Source organism: Phasianus colchicus, chromosome Z, assembly GCF_987193195.1.
Source record: "Phasianus colchicus chromosome Z, bPhaCol1.hap1.1, whole genome shotgun sequence".
NCBI lineage: Eukaryota > Metazoa > Chordata > Aves > Galliformes > Phasianidae > Phasianus > Phasianus colchicus.
Window position 1 is genome coordinate 12,505,898 of NC_143476.1, and position 20,090 is coordinate 12,525,987.

The window sequence follows — 20,090 nt, forward strand, 5'->3', positions numbered from 1 at the left end:
GTGATTCTATGATTCTATGATACATTTTATTCACAGACAAAGGTCACATGCCTTGCTGTACGTTGCAGAAAAGCATCATGAAGAAAAAGCACAGGTCCGACTGCTGGCCCAGGAGCAGCACTTAGTTATTACATGAGATGCACCTGGATGTTCTGGCACGTTTCTGATTGCTTCTTAAGCACAGACCAAGAGCCTACAGGAGAGCCTCTTACACGCATGCAAAATTGAGGAGAGGGGGTGGTAGGAGGCTATTTTTTCTCTAGGGCCCAGTCCAAAACTGACACACAGGTTGTTTAAAGGCACTTCTGTCTACAAATTCTGAAGACTCAGGGCCTACGTCCATGAGAAGGACAGGCATAACAAAATCCACAGAGGTGTCATGGCTGTAATGTCTGTCTGTTCCTCTGGACGCTGGGTGATTTTCTCAGCACAGAAATACTAAGCTTTCAACCTCCATTCACTGCAACTTTATGATCTGCTGATTCATAAACCTGCCACTACAGCTTACTTCCATAAACTCAGCCTGAAACTGCTTTAGTGCAATCGTGTCAGGTCTATTAGCTCACACGTTATCTTGATCTTTTGAAGATGGCAGCAGCTGCATGTCCTCGACACAGAATAGCAAAATACAAAAACAATCCTCTCTATTCGTGCACACAATATCTGTTAACTTGCTGCATGGGATCAGATACGAACTCTGCAGCAGAAAGAAAGAAATGTGTGTTCAGCCTGTTTGGTAAATAAACCCAGAGCTCAGAGCAGGGCTGTGTCACAGCGGCAGGTCTATGAGTCAGCAGATCACAATGTGATTATCTGATGAGAAAATTACTTATGGAGAGAGAATTTAGGTCTGCTTTAAGGGAATGCTTAAGCAAGGAAGTTTTAATTTCATTTTCCATAAATGTCCATGACAGAAAAATAAATATGTAAATAAATAAAATTAAGTGTACCTAAAGAAAGGGAAAACGAAAAAGATTAGAAGATTTTTTTTCCCTGGAATTACAAATTAAGAACCGGAAGATCTCTCGGTACATACTTTTATTAGTTTATTTCCTTCAGCAACTACCCATGGCCTACTTGAAGACACACAGTAGGAAAATATTAAAAAATAAAGGAGTTTACATACACCTACACAATCTATTCAGAGACTCTAACAGAAGAAATGATTTTCTTTCTGTAATTCCTAAATGCAAGTTTGGTATTCACAATAGGAAACAAAGAGCAAGAGAGAATAGTGACAGTCACAAGGTGGAAAATGAGATGCAAAGATTCACCACTGGTAATACAAGAAGACTGGGAAACGTTTTTAATGGTTTTCTCTGTTGCAATTCATGGACGAAAAGCAAAAGTGGCCCAGTGTCTCTCCTGGAGACCACGCTGTTACTTACTCATGTAACTTGTTTCCTTTGTGTGTCATGTGCAAAGAGAAATAAAGCTCTCCTTGCGTGTGTTTAATTCAAACCTGGAGCGGCAGGAAGAATGCTGTTATCTGTCCCCAGTGCGCATCCTGCTGACTCAGACGTGTGAAGTCACAAGCAGAACTGAGGAAGCAAGAAATGCTTTCACTACAGCTGAGGTCTGCACATTCTGCACTGCGTCTGCTGGACACCATCAAAGGTCTCAGTAGGGGATGAAGGAGGATACATCTTCAGCAGCTCCACATCTGGCAAACTGTCTGGAAAGTTAAGTTCATACAGTTGAAGCTGCCTGAAGCACAGCAGCAGATGGCGTTACAGACAGATGCCAGGAAAAAAAAGTGTTATTTTCTGCAAACATATACAAGCACTGAAATGCTGCTAAGATGAAAAGGTTACTACATCATGCACTAGTTGCTCGTTGCTTTTTCAAGAACAAGAGCACAAGTTTAAACTTTTCCTTATTTCCTTGACAAATGGCTTAATTTATGCACTAAAAGGAACACTACAACAGCAAAAATGAACAACTTGGTTTTGATTTTTATTTTTTTTTTCTCTCCCTCTCCTTTTTAACCTTAGAATATTATATAGGGAAGAACCACTGGTGTCCCCACACAATATGACATAACCCCACTGACACAGCAGTACTAGTTAATGCCTTTTTTTAAGGCTGCCAAATATGCAAACAGAAACAGGCTGGACTTCTAATGTGGCCGAATATTTCCCTTTCCAGGTAACAACTCCATTAATCACGTACCTTCATCTACCTGTCCAGCAGTTCATTGTTTTTCTGCTGAAAGAGACTTTGCAATTAAAATCGTACTGAAATGAGAGCCATAGTTTTCCAGAATGAAGACTCAGAATGCCCTCAGTGAAAAACAACCTATTTCTTTTAAAAAAGATTTCTCATTTGCACCATGGCTTATTATACATGTAGAAGTATGTTCATTTTGTGTGTGTCTCAAGTTTACCACCAACATGCAGCATAAAAAATGCACACATTTTTTATTCTAAATGAAGTTGAAACAAATTATTTTCAAAGATTTCTTAATACAATCCCTGTGAAATGTTCTGTATTTACGAATCTCTATTTTCTCACTGAAGGTGGTTCCATAGTGCTGCTCACTGGACAAGAGGAATAATTTATTGCATTATTTGGTGGCTGTTTTTCACAGCCTGATGTTAAAACAGCTGGTCTTGTCCTACTGCCTCTTCCTCCCTGAAAAGCAAACTAAACAAATCAACAAATAAAGAAAAGGGAATGTACAGACAGAAACTTAATTCACACCATTAGCTTATCCAGCTATCAAACTGCATTCAGACGAGGTGATTTTAAGAGTAGTTCCTCCCATGAACTACAACTCTGACTCTCAACAGAAATGATTTCTGTTTTCAACAATTTCAGTGCCTGTAAGTGCAGCCTTGCCTTACCTTATCAGAGAGTTCTAATGAAATCTTAGGAAAACTTGCCTCCCTCACTTTCAGGATCTCCAATCTTTAAGTCCGTGTCAGCATTCACTTTTTGGCTACCGCCTATTCAGTGACAGAAAGCCAGCATGCATGTTTCAGTTTGTTTTCCAAGCTTGCCCTTTGACAACAGAATGATGAAAAGACACCACGTTTCTCCAGCCGGCTGCTGATTTGAACACAAGCTGAAGCAGTGTGAGCGGTTTCCCATGAAGTAACTTGGCAATTTAATTATCAAATGCATTAGTTGTGTTTGCTAGTTTCAATTAGTAGGGGAGAGAAAGCTGAAACTTCAAGTAAGCTTCATGTGCTGTTAAGAAAGACCCTGGATAACGGTGCTTCTCATTAGTACAAGGTGTCACCGCCTGGGAGTTAAGTTTTTGTGTAGCGAAAACCACCAGCAGAAAAGTCAGTCTGCCCTTCATATTCATTTCCTTTATTGCCACATTCCAGCATTTTTTCCTGTAAATACCACGGCCAAAGGAATATTTAAGGCAGTTTGGGCATATGTGGGGAGATTCAAGTCATCGTTCCATCAATCAGTGTCTCTTATTCTGCCAGCATCTGACAGGTGACAAACTGGTCTTCTGTTTTTCTAGGGTAGACATCACTGAGCAATGATAAAGAGGAAGCAATCCTATACAATTAAGAGGAAAAATGTATGAGATCTGCTCATTCTGGGAGTGAAGCAAGTCTTGTGGTCAGTAGACGAAAAGATGATTCAGAAACATGGAAGATATATTTTTAAAGCAAGTAAGGTCTGTATATCAGAAGTATAGTTAATGGGAAGATACATGAGTTAAGTGACAGGTAACCATAACTTCAGTGTTAAAATGTCCGTTTGGATCGTTGTTAATTTGTTTAATGTACTTAGCAGTGTATTAGCAGAAGATATTTTAAGGTACATATTTTAGTGTCTCTGTGGCAGATGCTTGGTTTTCATAAACCACATGTATATTTTACTTTTAAAGTAAAAGCAGGGTGCCTCATCCAGGGACTAATTATACTGCAAAGCAAAACCAGCATGTTGCTCTACACAGGTTACCAAAGCCATCCTCCTTCAGCTAGATCTGGCTACTTAATAGCTTTCATTAGCTGGGAACAGTTTCCAAAGCACTCTGTTAAAGCCATTTCCAAACCATTCTGCCCTAGGGCAGGAAGAAAAATTACCACGTGTCCAAACAAAAATCGCTACAACTTTTTTTGTTCCCAAAAGAGAGATGAAATGGACAAGTTTGTATTTTCTCATTCCTGACATGAGAATACAGTACAGCTAAAGAGAACAGGTAGTCAGAGCTTCACTGACCATAAACCATTCTGTAATGAATAAGTCCTTTATTTTTTTGTTCTATCAGATAGCAAACCCCAGAATAACAACTGTCCCACTGACTCTGTGTCAATGTGAGGATTAGAGGGAAGAGTGGAGAAAAGTGGTTTAATTGTATTTGTATGAATGAAGAAGATTAAATCATTTCATCAGCATTTGTAACACAGTTTACTTGCCTCCAGGTAACATAAGCAATCTCCATTTTAAGCAGTACCTCCTGACCTGGGGAAAGAACATCCAGCAGTTCTGGAGGCTAACATACACTATATAAGTGCTCTCACAAAAAGCACTGGTGCTGTGATGAGCTCAACCTTCCCCTCTTTCACGTCACCAGTGCTGTAGAGCAAGGGGCAAGTTCTCAGAGCAAACACGGTAAGAACAATCCATGCACTGAAAGGCACACTCATACAGTGCTATACAATGCAAAATAGTTTTCTTACTAACAGTGATGGTGAAGATAAGGGCCAACTTACCTACAATCTACAGAACATTTCTACCAATACATCCATGTGAACCTCTCTTCTCCACTCTTTGCCCTCTCCTTTCAGACACAGGACACTCACCTGAGACGCAGTGTAGACAGGAATCTTTCAAATAAGCACAGGACATCTAACACCAATTAAGCCTCCCCAGCTTTTCTCTTGGCCTGTAACTTTCTCTCCGCAAGGATACAGATCTTCTGTAGGATCCATGGCATGTCTGCAGGCTTCTGAATGTTTCAGGTGTCCCAAAGCACCTAAAACAGTTGTAGCCATTCATGCATAAGCACCTGAATTCTACTCAGCGATCTGCAAGGAGAAAATCTCAAGAGTAACATGAGCGTACTTTGTTTGCAAGAACATCATCTGCAGGTTTCTGTTCCTTCCGTTACTGTTTCCTACTTTCACACTGCCAAGAAAAAGCACAGCAACAGAAAAAGGGCACAGGAATATACATCCTTCATTTCTAAGCCCTTGGTGAACTGAATTTCCCACGCTGTCTGGAGATGCCTCGGCAAACTTCTTTCTAAATCACACCCAGCTGCACAGTGCCAAAGGGCTGCCGTCCTGTAACCAAGTGCTGTCAGAACATGGAAGCATGACTTTCTACATCTACTACATGTACTTTCTTTCCATTGAGCCAGAAATGTCGTACCTTCCAAATCATGATGCTGGTAGAGACCACAGACAGTGCCAACAGCTTCCAGGAGAAGCCATGTAACAGCAACTTCAATCAAGGAGCAAAAATTACAAGAGATAGGAAGCGCAGCTGATGGTTCCCTCATACTGTAAATAAATCTCTAGAAATGGGAACAAAACACAGCTTTTAGCAGTATTAGATGTCGCACAAGGAAAACTGTATTGAAATGTTTTTCAGAATTTGCAAGGAGCAAAATCTGCAGATAGGACAACTCTTGTGCTGCCATTTTTCTTCCTGCAGATGAAGCTGCTAAAGAGAGAATTAATATATGCAGGAATTGCAATCAGAGGTACATAAAAGTGTGAATAAATGATAGCCCAGAATCCACAAATCAGCATAATATCTTTTCAATATTGAAAAAAAAAAAAAAAGTAAAACATTTTTTAAACTTAAATAGACATTTTATGTAAAATGCGTGCTTCAGTGATAACTGTAACATGCAATCTTACCTGTATCCTTCAATAAGCCAAAATGTAACAAAAGAAATGGACTATGTTTCTAGAGAACTGATTTTCTAGGTCACACCTGCACTATGTTCATCCTAAAATACTGAATTATGAAAACATTTAGCTTTGTACTTTGAAACTCATTTGCTCAAACTATGTACTGCTATGAATGCACATAATATCCATCAAGTATCCATGAAGCAGCAGACTGTCAAGAAAGAGGTAATCACAGTGTTTTTTGCTAAACATACTCCTATGATTTCATCACAGTTTTCAAATTACGCTGGCTTTGAAATTTGGAGTATTTGCTGGCTTTGAGTCATCAGTGTCAGAGCTCTCCTTCTTTCTATTTCATGCTGCTTTGTCAATTCTACCGTATCATTCTCTTTGGATTTGTTTGCCATCAGTAGGAAGATAATGTCCTTTGTTCAGCCTTCTTTAATGGTTAACTCAGGTGAGAAGCAGAACATGCTGAAAGGCCAGCTGAGTTGTTTAGAAGTATGTTCTCTAAGAACATGGAGTGCACTACACTGGTAAGAGTAACCAGGGGCTTTGATGAGCAGTACTAAAATATCCTGTAGTCTGGAATAAAGTCCTGGCCCCAACTTTCATATACCCATGTTGTGAGGGCTGGTGGATCAAGTCGGACAGTCTGAAGATTCCTGCTTAAAGGCATGACTGAAAGGTCATTTCTCAAAATGCTTCTGGGCAGTGGGAAAATTGAGCAACGTTGAGTTCGGACTGGGAATTCCACCTGACACAGCCTGACCCTTCACACTGCACTTTGCACACTGTGCATGTGACACGGCAGAACAAACTTCCACAGCAACTTACAATATAGAACTAATGGGGATTTGCAGAGGTTGAGTGCTCGCTCTCAAAGATCTAGCAGAAGGAATATTTTAATGATAGGTTTCAACTGTTCAGCCCTGAGAAGCCAATAAGATCCAGCCCAGGAGACACAAAAACTGAATAAAAAACAACAACCTAAATAAAAAAAAAATAGAAGATGTTGGAAAAAGCAACTGTTTGTAAGACATTTCTTAGGGGTCGTCATCTATAATTATTTACATATTACATTAGAAGAAGTATTTTCCCATTCATACGTAAGGCAGGCCATATTTCTGCCTACAGACTATTCCTGTGTCTCTTGTGTTCCCTTGAATTCTTTCTGTCTTGAAAGTTGGCCTCTTTGTCAACACATTCACAAGTGCAAACACAACTTTGCTGTGAAGTATGGTTTTATTTTCTGTTGTTTTGAAAGATTCATCTCTAAGTTTCACGCTTGGGCAAGAAACACAGCTTGGATGCAGAAAGTAAGAAACAAACAAAAGCTGAAAACAACAACAATTTTTTTAAAAGGATGGGAAGAGTTCTCTGCCACTCAGTGACACAGCATGGGAAGATGGGCCAGGGGCACCCTGCAAGACAAAAGTGTTGGGGGTCCCCATGGGCAGTTCAGGGCAGGCCCTGGCAACCTGATCCCATCCTATGTTCCCAAGCACAGGAAGGCGGTCAGGGACAGTGGTGCAGACCTTGGGTGTGGAGTCTCCTTGGGGGGGGACAGGCCCACAAGCTGGGATGGGTTTGGGCCACAGGTGGGCTCAGCTGGGCAAAGGGCTGACCTGGCAGGGCTGTGAAGGGCCGAAGCCCAGCCTGCTGTTGTCTTGCTGGGAAAGGGACCACAGCCCCAGGATGGTGTGGGGGCCTGGGCTTGGGCAAGGGAAGGCCCAGGATGGGCATGGACAGGCAGAGTTGAATGAACCTGGTGGATATTTGCTGTACATTTTACAGATGTTACACAGGGAATGGGTAGATGTGCTGAAGGTGAGGTTGAGAGGTGTGGCTGACAAAGAGGCATTAGATAGTGGGGCATTACTGACCATGATGTAAATGGCATGGAAAAAGGGGCAGAGATTGAACTGAGTCCAGCTAGGCTGGAATTCATAATAGCTCCTTTGGGGCTTTATTTTAGATTGGTGGCCAAGAGAGTGGTGATAACAAACTGGTGTTCCAGCTTTTGCTGAGCAGCGCTTGCACGGTATATAGGCCTTGTCTTTTTTTCCCTTTCTGGCCCCACTGAAAGTAGGCTGGAGAGAAGGTAAGGGTTGGGAGGTACCTGGTCTCAGGTAGCACAGAGTTATTATAGCAGTTGGGGTGGTTCTGTGTTCTGAATTTGGGATGAAAATAATGTTGATAGCACAGCAGTGTTTTGACTGCTGCTGAGCAGTGCATACACCAAGTCATGGACTTTCAGCTTCCCATACTGCCCTGCCAGTGAGGATGCTGTGGCTGCAAAAGAAGCTGGGAGGGACAGCTGACTCCAGCTGAACAAAATTCCATATCATATGACGTCAAGCTCAACCATAAAAGCTGGGGATACAGACACTGTCTTTGTCTTGAACCATAATCTGTTCTTACTCTTGCTCTTCCAATTTTCTCTCCCAAGTACTGCAGGTAAGGAGTGAGAAACTGAGTGGGGACTTAGCTGCCACTTGGAGTCAACCCACCATAGCCACAAATTTAAAGGCTGTAAACAGAGAAAAAATATATATTTAAAATAAATAAATAAATAAATACCATCCTTCTTGTGATGTTTCTTGTGATATTTAAATAATTGTCATGAATTTGAAGGGAGGAGCTGTAAGGTTCCGTTTGCCTGTGTGATGTCAAAGATGCAGTGTACTGAAGAAATATTTCAACACTCTGCCTGTGTTGAAAAGAAACTGCATTGGACAACAAGAGCCAATAACACCAGATCTGAACGTTCAAAACCCATCTGAGTCAGTCACAGTGCCATCAGGTCACAAGTTACACAACTTCCTCTGGATAGACCACTGTTTGAGTAACCTTGTAAAGCTGTTCTTGGTAATTAGAACAAAAAGTAACCACCCTGAAGAATGCAATCTGCTCGAACGTCCCCAGGAAAGCATGGAAGGAAGCTCTCTCATCTGCAGGGACTGCTGTGTGCTTCAGAGGTGCCGCACAGGACACGTCAGAAGGCACCAGGGGATGTCTGGGGAGAAGTGTTCTGCCTCCCACTCAGCAAAGAGGGAGCAGAAAAAGAAGTGCATGAAACCTTTTCCAGCAGGAAAATCTAAGGTGGGTGCTCCCCCCGCTCCCTGCCCCAGGCTTCTCGCTTTCTCTAACTGAGGTTTCCCTTTTCTACTCTCAGCCAAGTATCACCACTTCCCTAGGGATGGCAACTGACAGAGGTTTTAGTAAGAGCATCTGCATCAAATAATAAAAGTTCCAGCAGTTACAAAACAGTAGAACAAGAATTCACAGTCAGATCTGTTTCCCATCTTTACAGGGACTGCATTCAGGAAACAGCCACTGCACTGGCAAGAGCCCTTCACACTGGGTCTCACTGTGGCAGCATATCTTCCCTGACACAACTCAAAAGCAGCACAAGTGTGGCAGTGGAGCAGCATTATTCCATCCTTTCCATGGGACAAAATATGGCATAGAAAAAAACTTTACAACTGTTTTCAATTGAACCTAGTCATCCTTTCCATGGAAAAGACCAATTGGAACAGTGAACATCTACACAGAAATATTTATTTTGCTGAAGACCAAGATTTGGGCCACGTACAACAGAAAATGCAGTGATCCTTTGGATCAGAGCAGGGAGAAAGCTTGGTAGAGTAAGTATATGGGAGGGGAGTAAGGTATTGCTAGCAAGTTAAGGAAAATGTCAGACATAGTGCCAAAGACCAGAGCTATGTCCCCCCATCAGAATGTATTACTAAACTGTTCAAAAAGTGTTGCAGAAGGCAAGTATGAACTAGCAAGACATTGACTGAGGCTCTCCTAAAACAGAATATCCAAGAATAGTTTAACTGGTGGTAGGTGAATGGTTGGACCAGATGATCTTAGTGGTCTTTTCCAACCTTTTAATGATTATATGTTTCTATGATTCAGGCATAGCTCTTATCTTGCTTAACTGCTTTTATATGCACTGATGTGAATGTAGTGGAAAATCAGACAGTCTGGGGGTGATCCTTACCTTTAACCTGAGAAGAGTTGCAATGCAGTTAGCATTCAGATCCCAGTGCAGTCCCCACAGCTTCCTAGAGTTCAAACAGAATGAAAGGACTTACTGCTGGCACATACTCTTTTTGTTTATTCCTATATGATACTGATTTTCTCCCTCACTGTTACACAGCTTTTTGCTTCAGTGTAAGTGAGCACAGCACTCTCTACCTTTTTGTGACCGTGCTCCCTACAATGAAATTTTGCTTCTTGCAGATTGTTTTAGCAAATCAGATTTTGTATCTGATTTTATCACTTCAGTCCAGCAACTCCTTTTTTCTTTCACCGACTTTGATTAACATGCTTGTGCTAGACTTAATAAACCAGTACTGCAGTTTCATGTCTTCTGAGTCTGGATCACCACCTTGCCTGCATTCTCTCTGCTCCTGAAACAGGATTTGTGGCTGAGATCACTATTTAGAGTATTTATCCCCAGCTTGACTCCGTTCTCATTTCTCAGGAATCATTTTCTTCCCACTGTGTTTATAAGCTTGAAATCCAGTTGAGGACTTTTAGGTCACCAAGCAAATCTAAATTTAATTGTTTCCTGAAATAGAGCTACTCTCTTGAGAAAACCTGGCTGAAACACTGCCTATGACATTAAACAAGGATTTGGTTGGAAGATTCAGAAACACGACTGCAGTATCATCTCAGCATTAATATAAATAATTGTTAGGCAAAGGAGGAAAAATTACACTAACATCAAAGCCCAACCATTAAGCAAGAAATGAGGTGAACTGTGTGTATGAAACCCTCTTTCATCAGCTGTCTGGAATTATTCATTTCTGATTTGAGAATTCTTGCTTAAATTCCCCATTAATTCGCAGCCACCACTTTGAGCTGCACCACAGACCAAACTCAGCATCATTACAAGCAGCACTGCATGCGTTTTGTAAGACTCCTCACCCAGCTCTCCCTGTCCGGATGCTGTCCTTGGCACCACATCTAATTCTGAATGCTTCACTCACTGAGGAAGGAAATGCGATCCTTCCAGCTGTGAAGCATGCTGCACGCTTTCCTTTGCAGTGAAATCAAACTGTGTTTCGCATAGTTTGAGAGGCCTCCCCATACATACCTGGATTATTTCCTGAAAGGTAAAGGGGTCCAGAAAAGCTGGTCCCTCCTCAAGAAGGAAGTCTGGAAGGTGCAAAAGCAGCCCATCCCCCTGAGCTGCAAGATGAGCCTGTGGGGAAGAGCACCGGCGTGGATGAACAGGGAGCTTTTCCTGAGGCTCCAAGAGAAAAGAAGAACCTTATTCCTGTGGAAGAAGGGATGGGAAATTCAGGGAGAGTACAGAGAAGTTCTTAGGATATGCAGGGAGAAAATTAGAAGGGTGAAAACCCAGCCTGAACTCAACTTGACCTCAGGGTAGACCCAGTGGCACAGGTGTCAACTGAACTGAAGGCTAGTAGGAGGGATGAGCTGTCTTTGTGTTATAGCCACTAGCTTTTGTAGCTACAAAAGCTTTTCCAAGAGAATAAAAGATAACTCGATCTATGATTCATCATACTGTGACGGAGCTGGGGAAAGAAAGAAAGTGATAGCTTGCTTAGCTTTCAGAATTCCTTTGGCAATTTCTTTTTATCGTAAATACATCTCCTTTCTATGTCTGGTTTAGAAATGTACTTGTTAAGTACTCAGAACTGCTGCAGGGTAGTGAAAGCTGCAGATTATGAAGAGGAAGTTCTTGTGGGTTTCAGTTGCTGCCAAGAATAACAAAGCTAGAGAAATAAATCTGGTAGGTGAGGGTTGGTGCTGAGAAAGTATTATCTTCTAGCTATAAATAAAAGTTTCTTCACTCTTAAAAATCATGAATATATGTAGATCTCTGTGAAATTATAACAAAAGTTCACAAGTAATCTTTAAGAAAGTAATCTACAACTCCACTCTGCAGGTTGCAGTATCAGTACCATCACTGAGTCTCCATCTGGATGAACAAGTTCACACAGAAAGATTTATAGAAACTGAAGAACATAAGCATCTTCAGTAGCCTGTAGCAGCCTATAAATCCAAAACCTGTTTTTACACGACTGTGGCTTCTTTCTTCCTCCCTCAGTATTCATCCTTCACTTAAAGGCCACTGTCAAGCACTTTGAAATTTTTGTTCTCTGGTTACTGTTAAAGCTGACTTCAGGGTTACTGCTTTAAACGTTTCTTGCTGGAAAATCTCCCACTTCCTCATCTCCTGACATTTCCACTGTGGTCTCCATTGATGAAGTGAATGCTTAATTAACGGAATCCTGAATTAACAGAAGTAGCTTTACTGGACTGAGCAACACGTTTCTTGACAGCTAAAGATTTCATGATTAGCTGGGTTTTCCACAAAACATTATTTAAAGCTGGATTTTTTTGTGCAGTAACAGAAGTATCTTAGAAGTTTTACTCTGTGGGAAAAATGATACAATGAATCTCATGTATATATACATACTTAAGAAAGACTAGTATGAAATATAAGCCAGTAGCTGAGGAAGTTAGCTAGATAAGTAAAAAAAGTTAAAAATCTACTGCCGTGCACTTAATCTCACTGAGAAGAAAGAAATCTGACCCAAGAGAAGAGAAGTCAACAGGAAAGGGAAAATCATTAGTGACAGTGTGCAGAAAAGAAGATAGAAGAGCAAAGCAGGAATATGGAGAAGAACTGCACGGGATACAACAAACCCAATGAAACTTTCTAGGTATTACAGAAGCAGGAAGTCAGAAGTGAATTAGTTATCTCCAAGCCCAAGGTGACCACGAACTAAAAGACAACAAAAATGCAAATAAACTTAAAGAATTCTTTGAATAATCCCTTCCCACCATGTCACAGCAAACGAGGCTGGCACAAACTGGCAAACAACAACTCCCTAGGACTAGCTGGTACCTCTCCAAAGCTCTGCAGATGCTGAAGACAGAAAGGATTTAACAGCTATCAAAATATTCAATCTCTGGTTAAAATCAGCAGCTCCACTGGAGACCTGCAGGGTAACAACCGTTCCAGCTATTAAAAAAAAAGAAAGGAAAAAAGAAAAGGTAGGGAACTGGAGAAACGCAGATCATAGAGTTTTATTTCAATGTAAGTTAATCTTGTAAAATTTAAATAAAAATAGTCTTTTAAAACATCTCAGGGAACATGATAGGACCAACGTCTGATAGAACCCCATGTGTTTTGTATGAGTACAATCACTGAGAAAAAAAAATGTGAACAGTGAGTCAGTCAATTAATTTTGCAGATGGTTGAAAATTATTTCATTTGGCAAGATCAGAGAAGATTGCAAGGGATTCTGAAGGAACCTAATAAAGATGTGTTAGTGAGAAGTAGAACTTCTAAAAATTGGTACTGGCTCATATTCAGGAACAACAATCGACAGGAACAGTTTCAGACCCATGAATTTGCTAACCCAGTTTACTCTTAGAGCCACGAAATCTGCAGCATTTTTTATTTAATGGAAGTCTAGATACACTATCTATGAGGTTTGTAAGTTCTTATGTATAAAGAATAAAATAATGGTTAACCACAGGAGCCTCAGGGCAAGAACATTTCAGCAGGTCTTCATCCAGCTTCAGGAATTGCAGGCGTAAGGATCCAGGTCACTTAAAGGCTGGTCAGTCTCAGTTCAGTCCCTGCGAAAACAACATAGCAAAATGTTGTGATCAGCGGTGCAAAGTCCAACTGGCAGCCAGAAACTACAGCACCCTTCAGGGGCTGACACTGAAGTTCATACTGTTTAATGTCTTCATTATTAACCCCAATGGCAGGACAATATGCATTCTCAGCAAGTCTGCAGACAACACTAGATTAGGAGGAACAACCAAGTTGGTACCTGAACTGAAGACTCAGAGCAGGTGGAGCCAGGCTGAGCAAAATTCTTAACAGATGTGCAGAACAGCAGGGGGAAAAAAGGCTGTGGGCAGAGTTTGGAACACAGGAAATTCCAATTAGATATAAGGAAAATATTTTCATTATAAGGATAGTCAAACACTGGAACGTGTTCAGACAGCTTTTGGGATCTCCAGCCTTGGAGTTGTTGAACACTCAATTAGAAACCTCCCTGAGCAAACTGATATAATCAGACCCTCTCTGAGCAACAGATTGGATTAGATGGCATCCAGAGGTCTCCTTCAACCTAAATAATTCAATGATTCTATGATTCTAATTGATTTCAAAATTCTTCACCATTAGTATAGCCAGGAATCTTCCTTTGAAGCATCTAACACCCAACTGCATAAGAGATGGGATACCAACTGCTTTACACATCTTTAGATCCCAAAGCCTGTTCTAAATGAGTGAGCAGAGCAGGACCCAGAGGCATGCTCGGAGTTTGCCTGCATGTCCCTGAAAGACTGATGTGTGATTGATGTGCCTGTGGCTGAGCGTGAGTGAGTCCATGTGGCATAGCACACTGGCTGTAAGGTTGCTTTCAGGCTTATCTCAAAAGACAATAAAGACTTAACCCTAAGGCATCTTCTGTCCAATCCAGTATGGCTGTTTCTGTCTGTTCAACAGAAAAACTCTTCTAGTGGGATTTTTAAACAAACAGCAAGGTATCTTGAAAAACAGGGAAAAGAAGTAACCATGCACAAAGAAATGCAGTCATTCACTGTTTTGTCTGGATATCATTTGATGGCACATCTTTGATGAATCAACTCTTTTTACAGTCTCTTAATCTGAAAAGGTATTCATCATACTACAGAAAACCACCTACACTTTCTCAAAAGTATTCAGAGCAAAGACAGAAATGGCTGATCTTATTAACATAGTTTTATATATATGTGTATGCATATAGTAGAAGTTCTTTGAAGATGGTGTCTGGATATGCACTGACATTTTAAGTGGGATATAGCTGCATCAATCTGGAGAGGACATGTAATGCTTTAACATTAATTCCTAACTTCTTGGTAATATTTCCTTACACTTCTTTGAGCTCATTTCTACTGATATTCTCAATCTCTATTGTAGGACACAGCTCGAAAAGTTTCCCTCTCTAAGAATACAGGTTAATAGTTTATTTGAAGAGTGAAATGTACTGCAGTTTGTTTTGCATGGAATGGCAGGTTAGAGCAATGAACTCAGTGAAGGGCTATAAGCAGAGAGGAGCAATGCTGGCAGGATGTCACGATAGACCAGCACAGTGCAGAGGGATGTTCTTGTTGAGTACAGGAAAGATTGCCCAATTGACTTCTTCCACAACTCGATGAAAGAGTCAATAGTGTGCTGCAAGTTCTATTCAAATAGAAAAGATTGTAGTCTCTAATGAAATAGAGGGAAAAGGAATCCAGAAGATTGAGAAATGGAAAAAAAAAAGAGGTTAGATTTTAAATATGTAGACTGATGTCTGTGGGGAGAATAACTCAAAACATAAATATTATTGTTTGGAATATTTTAAAATATGTAGGGTAAAAATATTCCAATTTGTGCCTGAAGATCAAAATAGCTATCTGCTTGCAGTGCAACATTGATACATAAAGCACTGTGACTGTGGGAACCTGGAAGATATGAACACATACCAGGAGACATGAAAATCTGTATTCCATTGGGCTGCACTGTGGCTGAAGAGCCCTTCTCTTTCCTACAGACTTTTAACAAATGAAAAATTAAACCTGCACTCAACACATATTGACATTTTTAGTGTCAAGGATACTATATAAGTTAATATATGTTAAGGATATATCTGATCTAATATTGGGCAGCCCATCAATGACCTTTCTCCCTTCTACCGCATATTTCCAAAATCCCTTTCTTTTATTTTTTATGCCATTGTCTACAGAAACATGTGGGAAAGGTTGACAGAACTGTGTTTGTTCAGGGTTGGGATGTGGAAGGGGGCCAGACCATATCTTCAACTGGCTAGTGGGAGGCTAGCAGAACAAGACTCATCACTTCTTGAAGATTCATAGAGAAAAAGACAAAGGACAAGAGACACTGCTTGCAAGAAGAGGAATTACGATTGGATGTTAGAAAAAAAATCTTGTAACAAAAATTGTAGTCAAAATCTAGAACAGGTTCTTTCATAAAGGTTGTGAGACCTCCATCCTTGAAGATACTCACAGCTTGACTCGTTAAGCCTTCAGCACCCAGATCTAGCCTGTACCTGATTTTGAACAGGACATTAGATTAAATGACCTCCAGAGGTCCTTTACATCCTATATAATTTTGTAATTCCAATAGACACCTGGAGGAGAAACCCACACATCTGATAGCTTTCCTAAACCAACAGTGCCCACGAGATGAAAATAGGAGACATATCTGGGGCCTAGTCCTGCAGGCAATTACATTAATCACTGCACGTAGTCATCAGACTCTGTTTTTTCCATAGCTTTCTCATGGCTAACAGTATTTGAAAAGTGAAAATCAAAAGCTGAACTATCTCCACTGGAAAAGAAGAGTACTCTTCTTGCTGTTTGTCTTCAGCTTATTTTGATTATTTTTCATAAAAACTTTTGAACATAGGGAAAAAAACCTAGTAATATGCCAAATGTATGGTCTGTTTTCCTAGTGAGAAAAATTCCTATAATCTCGTAGAACTTGCCTAAGAATATCCCTTTCTGATATTTCCTTTTATCTCCTACTGATCAACTTTGGATTTGCAAGGGCTCAGAGGCAAGAAAGTCTTATTAATAAGAATGCACAATGAGCATCTAAAGTACTTTTGCTCAGTTGTAGCAGTGTATGACACTAGCAATAGCAAATTAAGAAATTTTACTCAGGTGTCGTAAGCCTACCAAGCAATCATAAAATTGGTATTTTCTGCCTAGGGCTCTCACTGCTATCAGGTTGAATTCAGCACAATGCTAAAAGAAATCATTTCATCTTGATAACATCCTCAGTTCAACCTCCAGTTAGACCTTGTTCCTCAGGTGATGTTTCAAGCCGTATCACTACTCTTCTCTATAGGTTAGAGACTCAGAGGTAGGAAAATGTAGGCATAGGGACTTTCTGTTATTTGCTGATATTCTGACAGCAGATAAATTTGGATTGCTTCCTTTTCACAGAATCACAGAATTGCCAGGGTTGGAAGGGACCTCAAGGATCATTAATCTCCAACCCCCCTGCCACATGCAGGGCCACTAACCATCCCACCTAATGCTAGACCAGGCTGCCCAGGGCCCCATCCAATCTTGTCCTTTTCCTTCATGGATTCCTGAAATACTTAGAAATTCTTCCTGTACTCTTACATGTATTAAGAGCTAGACTATGGATAAAAGGCAACATTTTTCTATTTCCCCTTTGGAACCAGACTAACTCCATTGAGGCTTATGCAGAGCTCATTCCCAGAGAAGATACAAAAAGATAGGAGAAGTCTCTCTGGAGAAGGAAACCCTACCAAAACTGCCCAGATTGTCAGATACCCTTATTACTCCTACCACGTCCAAACACCTGCTATTAAATGACAAATTTAGACACCACTCTATGGATCTGGGCTGGGTCACTTTATGGTGACTTGAGTTTAGTCTGGTGGTGCATGACTAAATAACATTTCTGCATCTCCAAATCCCCACAGTACTGGCATATGAGAAGCAAGGATAACATTACAAAAGAGGCAGGGATCCTAGTCACTGGTCAGGAAAGACTCTGTAGACACCACTTCTGAAAGACACTAAGTCAGCAATGTCAGACTGTATTCTGTGTGACAGAAATCACTTCTGTTCCCTTTAGTAATTGTTCTGACTGTTACATGGACCCATGGACTGGAATGTGTATATACAAATTAAGAAGGTACTGCCCTGGCTCCCTGCAGCTCAAAGTTCAGGACAACCAAGAGATAAAGACTGGTTCCTTCCCAAGAGTATCAAAAGAAACAATAAATAGGAAGCCTACACAACTGTGACATAAAAAATAGCTGAAATATATTTTTAGTGCTTTTGAAAACTTACTATCACACAATGTTTGGTTTCCTAGAATAAAGATGTAGTAAATTATGCCTCTTATTTAAATAAATTGACAGAATTTTTTCCATCTGTGGGATCATAACATAGCAAATCTGGCTCCCCAGAGTCCTCATACCCTGTATAAGACAGCAATATCTGTAAGATTCAGCACAGTTTTGGATATAAACAGAACAGGTGCAATTCAGACAGAGACAAAGCAATAGAATGAACTTCCCACTCCTTTATCAGCTTCTTGGGGACTGGTGGCTTTTGTCCTTGACAAATTGCACGTGTGAAGTTGTTTGAGAACTCCAGTGCAGCCTTCCACTTTGCAGACAGGTACAGATTCATTCTGAGGGCAGAACATAGCAAGGCCATGAGGTTTTTTTGGACAAGAATACTTGCTGAATACCTGAACACCCTACGTCGCCTGCTGCCAACAAGCATCTGAAGACAATCAGTTCTTCACAGAGACAAGTCTCCCTTTGTGTAGGAAAGGTAATCAGTAACCTTGTTACTAGTCATTAGACTTACAAAAGAAATAGTTTATTGTATTTTATTTTGACTGAAAGACTCTAATACGTGAGATACAGTTTAATAATATTATGCCATGACATTATTAAAAATTATTAAACTTACCTAATGAAGCTTTCTGCTGATGTGAATAAGCTAAACCAATTTTGTCGCTCCTAAAGGAAAAGACTCAGGAATGTTTGGGTGTTATGAACAAGAACTGTACCTGATTTTTTCATTCTCCATGAACATCAAGTCTATGTTTTTTTAATATGTTGCTCTCAGCTAGCAATGAAAGCCATTTTCAGGTTATCAGTGCTGTCAAAGGTTTTGTAAGAGTGAGGTTTTCCCTATTTGTATCAGTACTTGCCTCCAGGCAGGCACCTTCTTGCTTTATCAAAGATGCTAACATTTATGCTCAAAGTAGAATGCATGCTAACCCAAGCAGACCAGATGATACTCCAGCCCACAGGTATCACACTTCAGGGCCAGTGAGTTTTGAGAAAGGCAAGAAAATTCTCCCCAGCTTGCTACAAGAAGGGAAAATTCACAGAGAAGAGCTCACCAACTGATGCTTTCAGGGGGGAAAAAAAGAAACAACCCAAATAAAAATCAAACATATCCATCAAATAACTATCTTCTAATTTGGGAACAGATATCCCAAGAATATGTATATGTATATGAGCAAAACAAATTGATCTTTTAGATGTAGATACTGGAAAGAAAGAAAATATTCTTTTCTTGGTTGATTCCCACACTGCTCCACTGAGTAAAAGTGCTAACACGAGACAGGTAGGGAACACAGAAAGATCTATAATGCTCAGTCTGACTCATCTTTCATTTTACGTCGAGATAAATTATCTAGGAGAATAATTAGCGTGACGAAACTGATAATGGCACTTACTGCCATTCTTATCAGTATCTAAACAAGGACTATAAGAAAGAAGAGGACAGACTCCTTAGCAGTACCTGCTGTGATAGGACAGGGGGAGTTTTAAACTAAAAGGAGAGATTTAGATTGCACATAAGGAAAAAGATTTTTACAGTAATAGTAGTGAGTCACTGGAACATGTTGTCCAGAGAGGAGGTGGCTGCCCCATCCCTGCAGACACTCAAAGTCAGGCTGGATGGGGCACTGAGCACCAGATCATTGCAGGAGTGTTGGACAAGATGACCTTGAAAGGTTTCTTCCTACTCAAACAATTCTCTGATTCTATAATTAAGTCATGAGCTGTTTTTTGCCTGCAGGACAACGTGCTCTAAGGAGCAGAGGTAATGTTATTTGAATACACAGCAAGTACATCCTAGTAATATAACTTTTCTGAATCAAAAGTGGTCTAGTGAAGTTACAAATATCTGACATTATTCATCTGTTTTCTGTTTTGCCTCAGTCTCCTGAAAAGGTCTCCTCAGCACGTGGGGAAGGCTTCCACACTCTTTCTGGAAAACCAGCACATCTCTGTGACTCGCTGAAGTGCTCTACACTAATGCCCACGTCATGGGAACAAAAGCATGAAATGGAGGCCTGTATGCAGGGAAAGGGCTATGACTTCATCAGAATGCAGTGGGATACCTCACATAATTAGAGCCTATTAGATAACTGGAAGAAACCTCTTGTTTGCACAGCCTAATAAATACAAAAGAGACAACGCAGTCCAGCACAATCAGAAACAATCCAGATTTCTGGAGTGCACTGATGATCCTGACACAGGTGATCAAAAGATCAAGTGTAGATATCCTGACTAAACTCAAACATAAGCAGCAACAGATGACCCAGGACAAACACAGAGTCATTATTCCAACCAAAGTCCATCTGGAGGTGAATCTGGTGAGGGACATAAAAGGCAACAGGAAAGACTTCTA

General features: G+C 40.6%; 1 protein-coding gene and 1 long non-coding RNA gene across 2 annotated transcripts in view; one reads left to right on the plus strand and one right to left on the minus strand.

Annotated features, from left to right (window-relative positions):
• LOC149912559 (rho GTPase-activating protein 32-like) overlaps positions 1 to 20,090 on the plus strand; it is a 490,746-nt gene that overhangs the window by 36,528 nt on the left and 434,128 nt on the right. The window lies entirely within an intron of this gene.
• Positions 7,281 to 11,848, minus strand: LOC149912561 (uncharacterized). Its single transcript, XR_016461641.1, has 3 exons — positions 10,945 to 11,848; positions 9,844 to 9,907; positions 7,281 to 8,364 (listed from the first exon to the last, which is right to left on the minus strand). It is a non-coding gene; the product is annotated as an uncharacterized LOC149912561 (long non-coding RNA).